Source organism: Neophocaena asiaeorientalis, unplaced genomic scaffold, assembly GCF_003031525.2.
Source record: "Neophocaena asiaeorientalis asiaeorientalis breed wild unplaced genomic scaffold, Neophocaena_asiaeorientalis_V1.1 scaffold16, whole genome shotgun sequence".
In the NCBI taxonomy this organism is placed as follows: Eukaryota; Metazoa; Chordata; class Mammalia; order Artiodactyla; family Phocoenidae; genus Neophocaena; species Neophocaena asiaeorientalis.
Genome location: NW_020175446.1, coordinates 42,211 through 55,551, shown reverse-complemented (window position 1 = coordinate 55,551; position 13,341 = coordinate 42,211). Strand labels below are relative to the sequence as shown.

Genomic DNA, 13,341 nt, shown 5'->3' with positions numbered 1-13,341 from the left:
CCCTCCCTCCCTCTCTCTCTCTCTCTCTCTCCCCCCACCATCTAATCCACCAGCAAATGCTGTCAGCTCCACCTTCAGAGCACATCCCCAATGAGGTGAGCCGTCTCTCCCTCCCTCCATGGCCACCATCCGTCTCTTGCCTGAGTTTCTGTAAAAGCCTCGTAACTGGCCTCCCTTCCCCCATTCCTGCTCCTCTGTAACCTTCTCAAGGCTGCACCCAGCAGGCCCCATGAAAGCACAGTCGGCGTTCGCACCCCTTTCTGTCACTGTTTCCTCCCCAAGGTGGAGCCCTGCCTCAGCCTCCATCACTCAGCACTGCGGCCACCAGCCTTCCTGCTGCTCACAACACACTCCTGCCGCAGGGCCCTTGCACAGGCTGCTCCTTCCGCCCGCAATGCTCTTGGGTGGACATGAGCGCAGCTGTCACTCTCCATCAGGTCCTCACTCGAACATCACCTTCCCGGTGAGGCCTTACCTGCCATCTTTGTGCGTAGCAGGCCCCTCCCCCCAGCACCCCCAGGCCTGTCTCCTGCTTTATTTCTATCACCATCTAAAGTACTATCTACTTTTCCTGTCTACAGTGTCTCCCGGGCACAGGACACAAGCCCTATGAGAAAAGGACCTGGGCCTTCTGCTCACTGCCTAGTCTTGGGACTGAGGGCACTTGGTAGTCAGCACCCAGTAGGTGCTCACTAAATATCCATCAAATTAATAAATCCCTTCCAGATTTGCTGCATCATGTGACCATCTGCACCTCTTCCCATCTGTAAAAAGGTTGTTCTTTTTTAAAAAAGTTTAAGTACAAGAACTTGATTTTTAAAACGCATGAAAACAAAATGACATTGAATGTATTTCATCAGGGGAGAGACGGAGGCCTAAGGCGATGGCCTAACATCAGATTCCCTGCTGGAAGCTCTGGACAGACGGCAGGCGCGCCCAGGGAACGGGGCCACGGAGCACACCCAGGCGCCGGCAGGGAATGAGCCGTGGGCACAGCACCCTGGTGTGAACCCTCCTCACCTTCCCCGGGGTCCTCACCCTCCTCCCACGAAGGTGGAGAAGGCGGCGGCTCTTCCGGGGCGAGCAGGAGGTGAGGCAGGGTCCCGATGCCCTCCTGTCGGCCCAGACTGGCTGCAGCGGCCGCACACCCTGCAAACAATCTCTCGCCCCTGCAACTACCTGGGATTCGTTTCCCAAATACTTCTGTTGTCTGGCAAATGCTGCACCTTTCATTCCTTCCTCTTAAATCACCAGGAGCAGCAGGTGTCTAAACGCTCTTGCAGAACAGAGGCCGGCAGCAGGCCCAGTGGGCTCCCTCTAGACCCCAGCTCTGGGCCTGAGACGGGACTCTGTCCTCCGCAGACCCTGGACCCCAACAGCCTGAGTCTGATTTTAGTTCCAACTGAAAAGCGATCTAGGGCACGCCAGCCGGGACAAGAACTCTGAGACAGAGGCCCACGTCCGGCACTGCTCTGGGAGAAGGGCCCCGCTGGCTGAGTCCCTGGCCACGCAGGTGACGTCCAACCCAAGCTTCTCTGATGGACGTGAATCGGTGCTGCCCACGTGGCCGCTTCCCAGCGACCTGCGGAGTCAAGTGCTTGAGAACAAAGCATCAGTCAACGTCTTATCACTTTTGCAGCAAGAGGGCCGCCGGCCGGGGCCAGGGGCCAAGTCCACGTCCTTGGGAGAGAGCGGGTGGCCAGCCCCGCGACGAGCCCCAGCCCGGAGCAGGCACCGCCACCTGGCCAGGCTCAGACCTGCCCACACGGGGAGGCAAGAAACATGCCGGATTCCTGCCCTCAGAGCTCAGCACTCCTTACCCAGAAGCAGGCTCTGGCTCCCAAAATGGGATCACGGTTAAATCTGGAACTCCTGGGTAGTATCTACAGTGGCCTACACCGCCTCCCATCCCCACCACTAGGCAGATGCCTACACTTTCAGCAGCCCTTGCAAGCCGCTGCTGAAGCAAGGCAGAGCCTGGCCCGAAGGCAGAGCAGCCAAGCGACTCCCCTACATCCTTCCGGGGGTCTAAGGCCTTCCAACCCCAGTGGAGATGGGCGCTGAGCATGGCCTCAGCATAGACGCTACCCCTTCTGCTCGATGTTCTCCGTCCCGTCAAGTCAGAAACCAGCTAAAGTCACCCCCACCCCCCATCTTCCCTTCAGAGAAATAAGGCGAATAACAGAATAAAACACTAGGTGTGCACAGAACACGTTTATCAAAATAAGACTCCTCAGGTTTTCCAGTACTGTCAGCTCCCATTCTCCACACCACTGAGAAATGACTCAAGTTCAAAGTTCGTATCTGTTTGACTTCGGAGTCTGAATGTCCACAGTGCTTTCTTAAAAAAAAAAAAAATGATGTCCACACATGAGGCTCGGGTTCCCCACAGCCTGCTGGCCTCCAGCCCAAGAAAAAGAGCGAAACCTCAGCCCAGGAAGCAAAGCCCTGCCCTCAGGACCCTGACACACCTCGCGTGTGAAAGGTCCTCTGCTACGTGTAGCTATCAGTGTACAGAGTATTCGGGCATCCTCACCTATTCCTTTTGTTTTCTTCCTAAATGCCCAGGTCAGGGTCACAGGGGACTCACTGAGCCAAGCCCTTGGAGTCTCAGACAGGCCACCAGGTCACCAGCACTCCCAGTGGAAGGCTAGCTCAGCCATCTGTGTGGGAGCGCAAAGCATCACCCTCACCCACCCATGACCTTTCTTCACAGCTCCCTTTCCCAAGGGCACTGCAAGGCTGGAAAAGCTTTTGGCGCTGCATTTTACTTCAAAAAGTAATTTCTAGTATCAGAACATAGCTCATGGAAGAAAAACACTTTAAACCTAAAAAAAAAAATAAAAACTTAAAAAAAATCTTTTGAACACTCTTTAATGAAACCATAAAACATCAACAACCCAGAGAAAGCACCTTCTACTAGCAGGTACGCATTACTTTCATGATATAAAGAAGAACAGGAAATGAAAGAATAACACCAGTGCCATGACTGCTCATTTTTATAATCAAAGTTTTGAAACTGTGCATGCAAAAACAAAGCAGCAGCAAAAACAAACTTTGATGTCTGGATCTTTGAAGAGCTTGAGTTGGGAAGGAGAGACAACGAGGGAGGGGGTATGGTGGGTAGGGGCTGGTGGCAGATAAGAGGGTCCTTTGCCAGCTCTCCTGTGCCTCACTGCTCACAGCCATCACCCCAGAGCTGGCCCTGCCCCCCACCCGCAGACCCACACACCCCTCTGTACCGCAAAGCTCCCAGAACTTCCCACCTCGTTTTCTCAAATTACACTTCCAGAAGGCTTAACCGAGAGAGCAGTAATCCTACCCCATAAATGTTTAACATCTATGTTCCCCTTCTACCTTGTTTCACTCCACGTATGTTTCTACCTGTGCAAACTATGAATAATGTATGAAGTATACATGAATATGCTCTGAATATCCCAAGATGTGAATTTTTCGTTGCAGCTTTTCTATTATGCCTTGTGCAATAAGAACATTGTAGTTTTCAACAGGGGTCTGTATTATTGATATTCCAGAGTAATACAGCCAAACTCACAGCATTTTTATTTTGCTCTAACTTATGCAGAACGTCCTTATTTTAAAACACATTTCCACACACTTGCGGTCCAGCAATTTCCAAAGTGAGTAAACAAATTCTGTGGGGACCTGACTCCCCAGGGTGGGGTGAGCAGTTCCAGAACTCAGCCCAGGGTCCAAATGCCACCAGAACCCCTCGATCTCCAAGAATTCCCAAAGAGTCAAGAAGTTCTTCTAACCCCACCAGAAAAACTGCTGAGAAAACACGGCACGTCAAAATATCAAGATGACAAATTTGGTAAAACGAGAAAGTCAAGTTCGATTTTTAAAAGATAAAAAGCTATATTGAATAACTTTGGATTTTACCTCATCCCTAAATGTCTACAACTGCTTTGCTAGAATCTGGCCTGTATGGAGAGACTAATCTATTATGAAATACCGCTTTCTATGAGTGACTTTTCTTATGGACATGAAATCAGGAAACCATGAAGAGTCACTGAGTCACCTAACTGCACATGTGGCCGCTAAATCATATCCCAGGGCCAATCAAGTAAACACTGTGCGAGCTTAAGGGGTAAATTATATTTTTAAATTACACAGAGTATATCTCATCTTTCCATTATAATAAAAGTTATTTCCTAGAAAACAGATGTCCAAAATATATTTTTTAAGCAATAAATGAACAGTGAAAACGTTATCCCTCCCAATGTTCTACCTGAAGGGATATTAAGTAACTCTTGCACAAAATCCAGAACACTGATGACTACTTTATTTTTTTCTTTGTGGCTCAACCAAAGAAGAGCTAAAAATCCATTGCATTTTGAGTTAATGAGAATTTTTACCTCTAGTAATTAAAAAGAATATCACATTGCACCAAGTACGTCTGCTGCTTTCTCAGAATGTTCACGTCCTTTTAAAAGCTGAAACATTTCATTTACTCAGATTTTTACGTTCAAACCGAGGGTCTCCCAGAGGGGAGGTGTGGCCAGGTGGGGATGAGCAAGGTACCTGCCGACCACTGGCAGCACACCCGCTTCAGTCTCCCCAGGAATGGTAGATGGGGGGAGGGGGAGGAAACACGTACGGGTTTTTTAAGTACAATAGTAATTATTTTCACCCTAAAGTGGGCCAAGGACTTTTTCCTCTTTCGGAAAATATACATGACTGCTCCCCACCTAAACACCCCAACTCGCCACTCCTCCTGCAACGTCACTGGGGCCCCGGCCTGGGGTCCCTCCTGCACCCTCCTGACAGCCTGCGGGGTCTCGACTCGGCTCCCGTTACCGCCGGGATTCGCGGTAAACGGGGGCTGTCCCGGGCCTCAGCTCCGCCACCTGCACGGTCCGTGCCCGAGGGCAAGGTGCACCCCGAGTGGCCCTCGCACAGTCACCCAAAACCTGGGGCGGGCGGGCAGCCCGGACTTCAAGGAGCGGTGGTATCTGGCCAATTCGGGGGAGTTAGGCAGAAGTGCAACTTTCAAAGGAAAAAAAGGAAACTCCGAATCCCCGCGATAGGTGGGCTCGCTGGAGGCGCCGTTCAAGGACCCCCGCCCGCCTCCCACCCACTCTCACCCCGCAGGACCCCCACCCGCCATCCGCCATCCGACCCCCGCCCATCCCCGGCCCGCACTCACCCTGCAGCCAGGACAGGACCCCGACCCTCCGTCCCTCCGAGGACACCTCTCCCCTCCTCTTGTCCGCGGCCCCGGGATGCGCCCTGGCCCCGCCCCGCCCCGCCCACAGGGAGGCAGGCCCACCCGCACGCCGTGATTGGCTGGATTGGGTGGTGCCGGGCGCCCACTGGCTGCCGCGCCTGCCCGTTCCTCTGCGGCGCCCCGCCCCCGCGCCCGCGCATTCCTGCGGAGCCACGTGGCCACCCGCACCCCCTCCTTCGGCTCAAAGCCCAGCCAGGCTGCGCCCACGTCGGCTGGGGGCGCCAGGCGGGACCCTTAGACCCGTGTCTTTTCCCCACGGAGCCCTCGGGCTGCTCACTCGTGGGCAGGGGGTCGCCCGGCAGGGCACCCCCGGACCCCCAGACCCCCATCTCTTCCCCGGGGAGCCCTCGGGCTGCGCGCGCGTGGGCAGAGTCCGCTGGGCAAATCACACCCCTACATCTCCCCACCCCCCTCGCTGTCCCCAGAGCACCCACCCTCCCTTCGCTCGCTGGCCGTGCCAGCAGGCGCGTTCCTGGCTCCTCAGAAGGTCAGCTGCCCCGAGGCCCGCCAAGTGTTTGGAGTTTGGAAATGCAATGATTTCACACATTGCCGAGACAATTTTTAAAGCTTGCCTTTTACTGGAAAGCGCTCATTTTCACCTTTACCTTGACGGTGAACATGGGTTCTAGAATTCCGTATCTTGTAAGAGCCAAAAAGCAATGCTGTAAGAGGGAGAGCTTGACCCTGCGTTTTCACCCTTGGAATGGACAGCGCTTATTGGGCCTAAAAAGCATCCTTATACTACGAGCCCATTTGAGGTTAAAAATCCACGCAGGGCTTCCCTGGTGGCGCAGTGGTTGGGAATCTGCCTGCCGATGCAGGGGACGCGGGTTCGTGCCCCTGTCCGGGAGGGTTCCGCATGCTGCGGAGCGGCTGGGCCCGTGGGCCATGGCCACTGGGCCTGTGCGTCTGGGGCCTGTGCTCCGCGGTGGGAGGGGCCGCAGCAGTGAGAGGTCCCCGTACCGCAAAAAAAAAAAAAAAAAAAAAATCCACGCATATGCTTGGTTCCTCACAGAAGTGCCTAAGATAAACAAGAATTTCCTTCTGTGCTGTTGGAATTGTTTGCCAGGAGCATTTCTTTGTTTTACAATTTAAAAAAGGAAGCATATTATTGCTCTAATTTCTGCTATAGGACAAAACTCGAGACAAAGCATCTTTAACAAGAATACAAACCAAAATGACAGCTGAAGAATGTTGCCTGTTACCTGGTCAACAAGGTAAACAGGTGAGCCATGCCCTAAGCTCCTCTCCCATCTCCTGTCCAAATCTCTCAATCAAATCTCTCTCTAGAAGTAATTTAAAGTCAGAACGTCAGAACTGCCAGACACCTTAAAGATCTAAGGTACCATTCACTAGGTTTATAGAAGGAAGACCATGTAGCTAAATGTCAGAAAGTTAATTTGAACATTGAGTGCCTTTAAAGCCCCCATGCTCTGTAAAATTTCTTTCCCTGGAAATTGTGACTCATATAAATCATAGCTACCATATAAAGACTACAATGGTTGGGAAAAAATAAGAGTAGGTAAGGGAATATTTTAGCAATGTTTATTATTAGCATTCTCTAACTTTATGGAAAAAGACTGAGCTGTTTTTAAATACTATTTCAGACCTATCTTAGAGCACCCTGGGAAGATACTAGAGCCTGAATCAATTGAAAAAGATACTTCCTTTCAGTGTCTTTAGTATCAGAAACATTATTTGGGGTCTCTTTTCCTAGGGCTCTTTGAGTACCTTATTCAAAGTTCTCCTACCCAATTTTCTTAGTAGCCATGGTGGACAGAGGTAGAAAGACCAAGTGAATTAGTTCTGTTCACCACACAACAGGAAAATCCTGTTACGTGTTGTGTTTCTGATCTAGTGGAGCAGAGATAAGAGGGAATTATACTGTATATGGATGAAACAAGGGATTGGGAGTCGATTTGGGGATCCTATTTTGGTTTCTAACACTAACAAAATCCTGTGTGACTTACACAGGTCTCTGAGCTTCCATCTCACCATCTAGAAAATGGGACTAAAATATCTACATCATAGATAAGATGTTTAAAAGGGAGAACTATATAAAGAACGCAGTATGATATCTGGGAAGAGTAGATGCTCACTAAGCCATAACATAATTTGGGTCTAACTTTTTTTTTTTTCAGGAGCAAGAAAACATATTGAATCACTATTTCTAATAGATGACTCACAAGTTCATTTTAAGAAACTTAAGGAAGTTCAGGAGGCTGCTATTGTCATCATTTTTCACTCAGAAATCATGCTCTTTTGGACCATGGGGACAATACAGTAGCAGCGTCATAGCTAGAAGCACGGAGTGCAGCTTCCCCATTTCCACAATGGCTGTGTTGACCCCCTAAGCTCAGGGCCACCAGGCAGGGCAATGCTGAAGTGGGTGCGGCATGGTGCTGGGGCAGAAAGAACTCTGATTGAAGTCTCCAGTCCTGTCTAGTTTATTCTAGTGTTCTTCAGATATATCACCATTTCCTGTAAGCCCTGATGTGGAAGAGAATCAGAATTTCCATTGTAATTTCCTCTTTGACCAGTGGGATATTATATACATATATGGAGAGAGGGAGAGGGAGAGGGGGAGAGAGAGAGAGAGAAAGAGACTGAATATGAGGAAGTGGCTCACACAAGTATGGAGGCTGACAAGCCCCAGGATGTGCCATCTGACTCAGGAAAGCCGGTGAACCAAGGGAGCCGATGGTGTGAATCGCAGTCAGAGGACAGGAGATGACCTGAGATGACCCAGCTCATCAATGAGGCAGAAAAATGGGGAATTCCTCCTTCCTCCGTCTTTTGTTTTTTTCAAGCCTTCAGTTGATTGGACGATCCCCACGCATATGGGGTGGGGGCCATTTACTGAGTCCACGGGCTCAAACGCCAATCTTCTCTGGGAGCACCTGGAAAAAATGTTCATTCAGGGTAACCCATGGCCGTCAGTTGCCCCATAATATTAACCATCACAACTACACATTGTTGATGGGAGGGTAAAATGGTACAATCATTTGTTTTGCAGCTTCTCGTAGGACAAGCACAGCAACAGCCCTCTGAGGTATTCCTTAAAGGTACAGGAAAACATAAGCCCGTAAAAAGACCATTAAAAGAATTTTTTTATTCGTTAACAGTTCAAACTGTTCAAAACAGTGCACATAGTTCAAAACTGGGAAAAGTCAAATTGCATCAAAGGGTGGCTGTAGCCACGAAGTGTGGTCTGGTCCCACAGGAGAGCGCTGCGTGTAACAGTATCAGAAAGGACAGTAACAGAAAGGAATAAACTGCGCTCAGTGGCTGAGCTCAATGAACCTCAAACACACTGCGTTGCGTGAAAAGAGGACAGACCTGGAGCACACCCTCTGCCCAGAGCTGCGTGTCCGTCTCTACGGAAACGACCGCCGTGGTGGGTGTGTGGGTGCCTTCGCTCAGCCCCAAACCAGCGGGCTGGGCCGGAGGCGGCTGGAGAGTGGGAGGGGCTCCCAGCCCCTGTGCCCTGATCCGGGCCGCTCCCTCCCTCGCTCTCGCTCGCCCTTCCACGGCCTGCCTGCAGCATCTCCGCCCCGCCCCGCCCCGCCCCTACCCGCATCCCCTCCGAGGGCCGGCAACCCAACAAGACACGAGGGGGCGAGGGAGGGAAAGGAAAGCCAAGAAGCGGCGACGAGGCGGAGGAACCCGGCAAGATCAGTGAGGCGGGTCCCACGGCTGCTGTTTCTGGCGTCACGGGAATCTGGAGGGCGAGAAGGAAGCATTGTTCCAGGCGGAGACAGGGCTGTTCTGTTCCCAGAGCCCTTGCCGTGAGGCCCGAGCTGTTTTCTCACTTTGCTGCGTGTCCAGCGGGGGAGGCGAAGGGTCCCGAGAAGGGCAGGCAGCGCCCACCAGCCGCAGACGTGGGTCGAGAGCCGGGTGCAAGGCCTCCATCCCAGGGCTTCAGGTTCACATGCAGGCTCCCCTGAGGCCAGCAGGTGACACCTGGACTTGTGTGGGCTGGAGCGCTGTGTCTCTTCCCTCCCTCCATCCCGCCCTCCCCTCCTCTCCTCTGGCAGGACGGTTCAAAGTTTGGGGAGCTGGAGCTGGAAAGGAATGTCCAAGAAGGGACAGAGAAGGAAGACGGGTGTTCTAGAAGCTTCTTTCCTGCTCGGAGAGCCCTGGTCCTGCCCAGAATAAGCTCTGATTCTCAGCAGGGTGAGCACAGGGGTCGTCGGTGCCGAGGAGACACGCAGTCAGGAAGGTGCCATGATTCGAAGAACCCAAAGGAACGCCCCGCACCCCACTCCTGTGTGTAGGTACATCTGTTTTTCTGACCTGGTGGCCTGAGCTTCTCCGCCGGTGAGAAGTAGGGCATCTGCAGCCCCTGCTGTCCTGTAAGAGGCCAGCACACCTCAGGGCTGGGCAGTCAGCCACCTTGACCTTATTATCATCCAGGACTGCTAGGAAGAGCAGGGGGCGGGGGAGGACCGTGTCTGGGCTCTGGGAATTCTGGTGCCGAGTGGTCTGAGCAGCGGAGGAGAGGGAGGAGGCTGCAGTGGACAGAGGGGCTCAGACCGACCCCACCCGCAGTGCCTGCTTCTAGTTCTCCCCCCTGTTTCTGGAGCTGCGTCACCCAGGACGATCCTCGAGGATGTTTCCTAAGCTCGGGTTCATTCCCATCCCCACAGGGGTGATCCCAGCCTTGACCATCCCACGGGGCTGACCCCCTGACCACCGCCTCCCTCTCAGCAGGACGCTGACTCCCATTGTATCTAGAACTGCTGAGGCAGAGGGTGACCTCCTTCTCCCCACTCCCATCCATACCAGAAGGACGTGAACGCCTTTCTCGGGGACGAGTCGCCCTGCTCCTGCCCAAGGCCACCGCGGTTACTTTGTAGTCCAGGTTCAGACCTCTGCTCTGTCTCTGCTTCCATCCACCCCACAGATCCCCACCCCGACTTCCAGACCTTCATCACGGTGCCTGCAGGCAGGCCCCACCTCTGTTTCTGGGACCCTTCACGTGAACTCTGAACGAGGGTGTGTGTCTGCAGAACCCGACCTGAGATGCTCACCGCTTCAATTCCCAGCTCCCCTGCCCGCTGCGCCCCGTCCCACCTGGCTGTTGTGACACAGCTGTGACCTAGTGGACAGATGTGTGTCTGCCCCCAGTGCCCGTGTCCAGAGCTCCGCAATCCCCTGGGGCTTCCTGGGTGATGGGAGCATGTTTGTTCTAGTGAGGCAGCTCCCAGATGGCGGATGGCTCGGAAATACTGAGCCAGGATGAGAGGCTTGGAACTTCCAGCCCCACCCCCATTCTCGGGGAGGGGAGAGGGCTGGAGATTGAGTTAACAAAGGATCGTGCCTACGTGATGAAGCCTCCAAACAAATTCACAAACTATGGGGTTTGGAGAGCTTCCAGGTGGGTGGACACATCCCCAACTCCCAGGGACGGAAGCTCCTGCCCCCAGGACCCTCCCAGACCTCGCCCTCTGTGCCCCTTCACCTGGCTGTTCGTCTGTATCCTTTACTCTTATCCTTCAGTAGGTAATTAAACCAGTAAACGTAAGCAGTGTTTGCCTGAGTTCTGTGAGCAAATTACTGAACCCAAGAAAGGGCTTGTGGGGACCCAAGTCAGAAGTGTGAGAGACCTGGGCTGGTGTGTGGAGCTGGGCATCGTGGCACCAAGCCCTCAACTGCAGGACGTGATGCTAACTCCGTGTGGATGGTAGCACACCCAGCTGGCGTCTGAGGATTGGTTGGCATGCGGAAAAACCCACACGCTTGCTGTCAGAAGTGTTGTGAGTAGAAGTTCTTTCTCTTGCCATCACTCTGCTGAAACATCTGGCTGAGGACCCGGTTGGTCCCCGGCTGCTGCCCCTAGGCAGCGAGCGGGCAGCTCTGTCTCTGTGCCAAGCTCTGCACCCTGAGGCCTGGCTGCTCAAAGCTGCCTTCTCCCTTAGCTGACAAGGTGTCTTCCTGGTTAAGGTGTTTTCAGACCTGCCCATTTCTCCTCCTACACTCTCTCCCGCCCTACAGTCAGCTTTCAGGATCAGAGTCTGGTCTGTGTCATGTGTCTCTGTTTTCCCTTTTTAAGTTTCATCCTCCTGATGGCCAGTCTCTGCACAGCAGCCAGAGATGCACAAAGCAGATCGGATGCAGTCACGCCAAATCTCAGGGACCTAGGATGGTTCCCTCCCGACCTCCGGCAGAATCAAGTCCCAACCTCTACTTTACAGAAATGGGCAGCTTGGAGTGTATAATTGCAGCTGACTCTTGAACGGGTTTGAACGGGTTTGAACTACAAGGGTCTGCTTATATGCGATTTTTTTTTTCAATAAGCGTAGTACCTGTATTGTCATTTTACAGATTTTTAGATTGACTAAGTTTGGGGAAAGTTTGTGTTTGATTAGAGATCACAATATGTGGAATCAAAAGAACGAGGGGTGGAGTCCTGATCCCATCCATACTGTTTCAGCTTCCTGCCCTTGGCCGAGTCATGGACCATTTCCTTTGTTTTTGAGGCAGAGATAGCAGTACCCATGTTTTCGATGGCTTGGGGGTCAGTGCTCCCACCTCCCCATTGTTCAAGGGTCAGCTGCATTGGTTTCTGCCTTTCCCACTAGACCGTGTTAGCAGATCACACTACAGTTTAATTCTTGTAGTTATTCAAAAGATTAACTAATGAGGCAGCTCCTGGAATGATAAAGTGGAGAATTCTGACAACACCAAGTGTTGGCAAGGCTGTGGGACGACTGGAATTCTTGTATGTGGGTGATGGGGGCACAGATAGGACATTGTATTGGGAACACCACCTGCAGTCTCATAAATTAAGTGTATAAGTGCCATCTGACCCAGCAATTCCACTAGGTATTTATCCCAACTACATTAAAAGACTTGTACAAGGAGTGTTCTTGGCAGCTTTATTCAAAACAGCCCCTATGGAGACAACCCATCAATAAATAGGTGACTAGATAAATCTTGTTACATCCATACAACGGAATGCTACTCGGTAATCAAAAAGAACAATATTGATAAATCTGCAAAGGTTAACTGAGTGAAAGAAGTCAGACACATAGGACTGTCTATTCCCATGTACATGAAGTTCTGGAACAGGCAAAATAATCTACAGTGAAGTCTAGGGCAAGAGGGGGGATGGCTTGGGAGGAGGCCCCCCAGGGCACTTGGGGTGATGGAGATGTTGGCTGGCGTGCCGGTGACATAGGTGTATGCGTTTTTCTAAACTCATCTCACTGTATATTTAAAATGGGTCCATTGACTTTATAGTATGTAAATTGTACCTCAAGGGAGTTCTTTTTTTTTTTTTAATATATTTTATTTATTTATTTATTTTTGGCTGTGTTGGGTCTTTGTTGCTGCACATAGGCTTTCTCTAGTTGCAGCGAGCAGGGGCTACTCTTTGTTGCGGTGCGCAGGCTTCTCATTGTGGTGGCTTTGCTTGTTGCGGAGCACGGGCACACGGGCTTCAGTAATTGTGGCTCGTGGGCTCAGTAGCTGTGGCTTGCAAGCTCAGTAGCTGTGGCTCACGACCTCAGTAGTTGTGACTCGAGGGCTGTAGAACGCAGGCTCAGTAGTGGTGCATGGGCTTAGTTGCTCCGTGGCATGTGGGATCTTCCTGGACCAGGGCTCGAACCCTTGTCCCCTTCACTGGCAGGCGGATTCTCAACCAGTGCATCACCAGGGAAGCCCCGAGTTCATTTTTTTTAAGTGAGTCAGATATCAAGGTAAAGAAGAGGCAGAATTTGAAGTGAGTTTTTTCTTTTTTTTTAAAGAGACTATTCTTTTTAAGATTTTTTTTTATGTGGACCATTTTTAAAGTCTTTATTGAATTTGTTACAATATTGCTTCTGTTTTATGTTTTGGTTTTTTGGCCGCAAGGCATGTGGGATCTTAGCTCCCTGACCAGGGATCGAACCAGTACCCCTGCATTGGAAGGCGAAGTCTTAACCACTGGACTGCCAGGGAATCCCTGAAGTGAGTTTTAATGTGATAAAGAAACTCTGTGAATGTTAGAGTTCATCATCCCTGCGGCCTCCTTTCAGACTCTCAAGGCTCTCCCTCCTTCCTCTCTAATTAAACTTACTTCTTTGGGGGCAGCAACATTTGATATAAAA

At 51.6% G+C, this 13,341-nt stretch overlaps 1 protein-coding gene and 1 long non-coding RNA gene across 6 annotated transcripts in view; one reads left to right on the top strand and one right to left on the bottom strand.

The window, feature by feature from the left end:
* The window catches only part of ARHGEF10 (Rho guanine nucleotide exchange factor 10), an 89,852-nt gene extending 84,612 nt beyond the window's left edge, over nucleotides 1-5,240 (bottom strand). For 3 of the 5 annotated variants that reach the window (XM_024768054.1, XM_024768061.1, XM_024768058.1), the window contains exon 1: nucleotides 5,168-5,236. The gene's annotated coding sequence lies outside the window, so the exon portion shown is untranslated. Of the gene's footprint in view, nucleotides 1-5,167 lie in introns of all 5 variants that reach the window. The other 2 variants (XM_024768059.1, XM_024768060.1) reach the window with 2 other exon arrangements.
* Nucleotides 5,241-8,849: 3,609 nt separating this feature from the next.
* LOC112415215 (uncharacterized) lies at nucleotides 8,850-10,769 on the top strand. Its single transcript, XR_003006298.1, has 3 exons — nucleotides 8,850-9,036; nucleotides 9,286-9,525; nucleotides 10,155-10,769. It is a non-coding gene; the product is annotated as an uncharacterized LOC112415215 (long non-coding RNA).
* The last annotated feature ends 2,572 nt before the right edge of the window (nucleotides 10,770-13,341 follow it).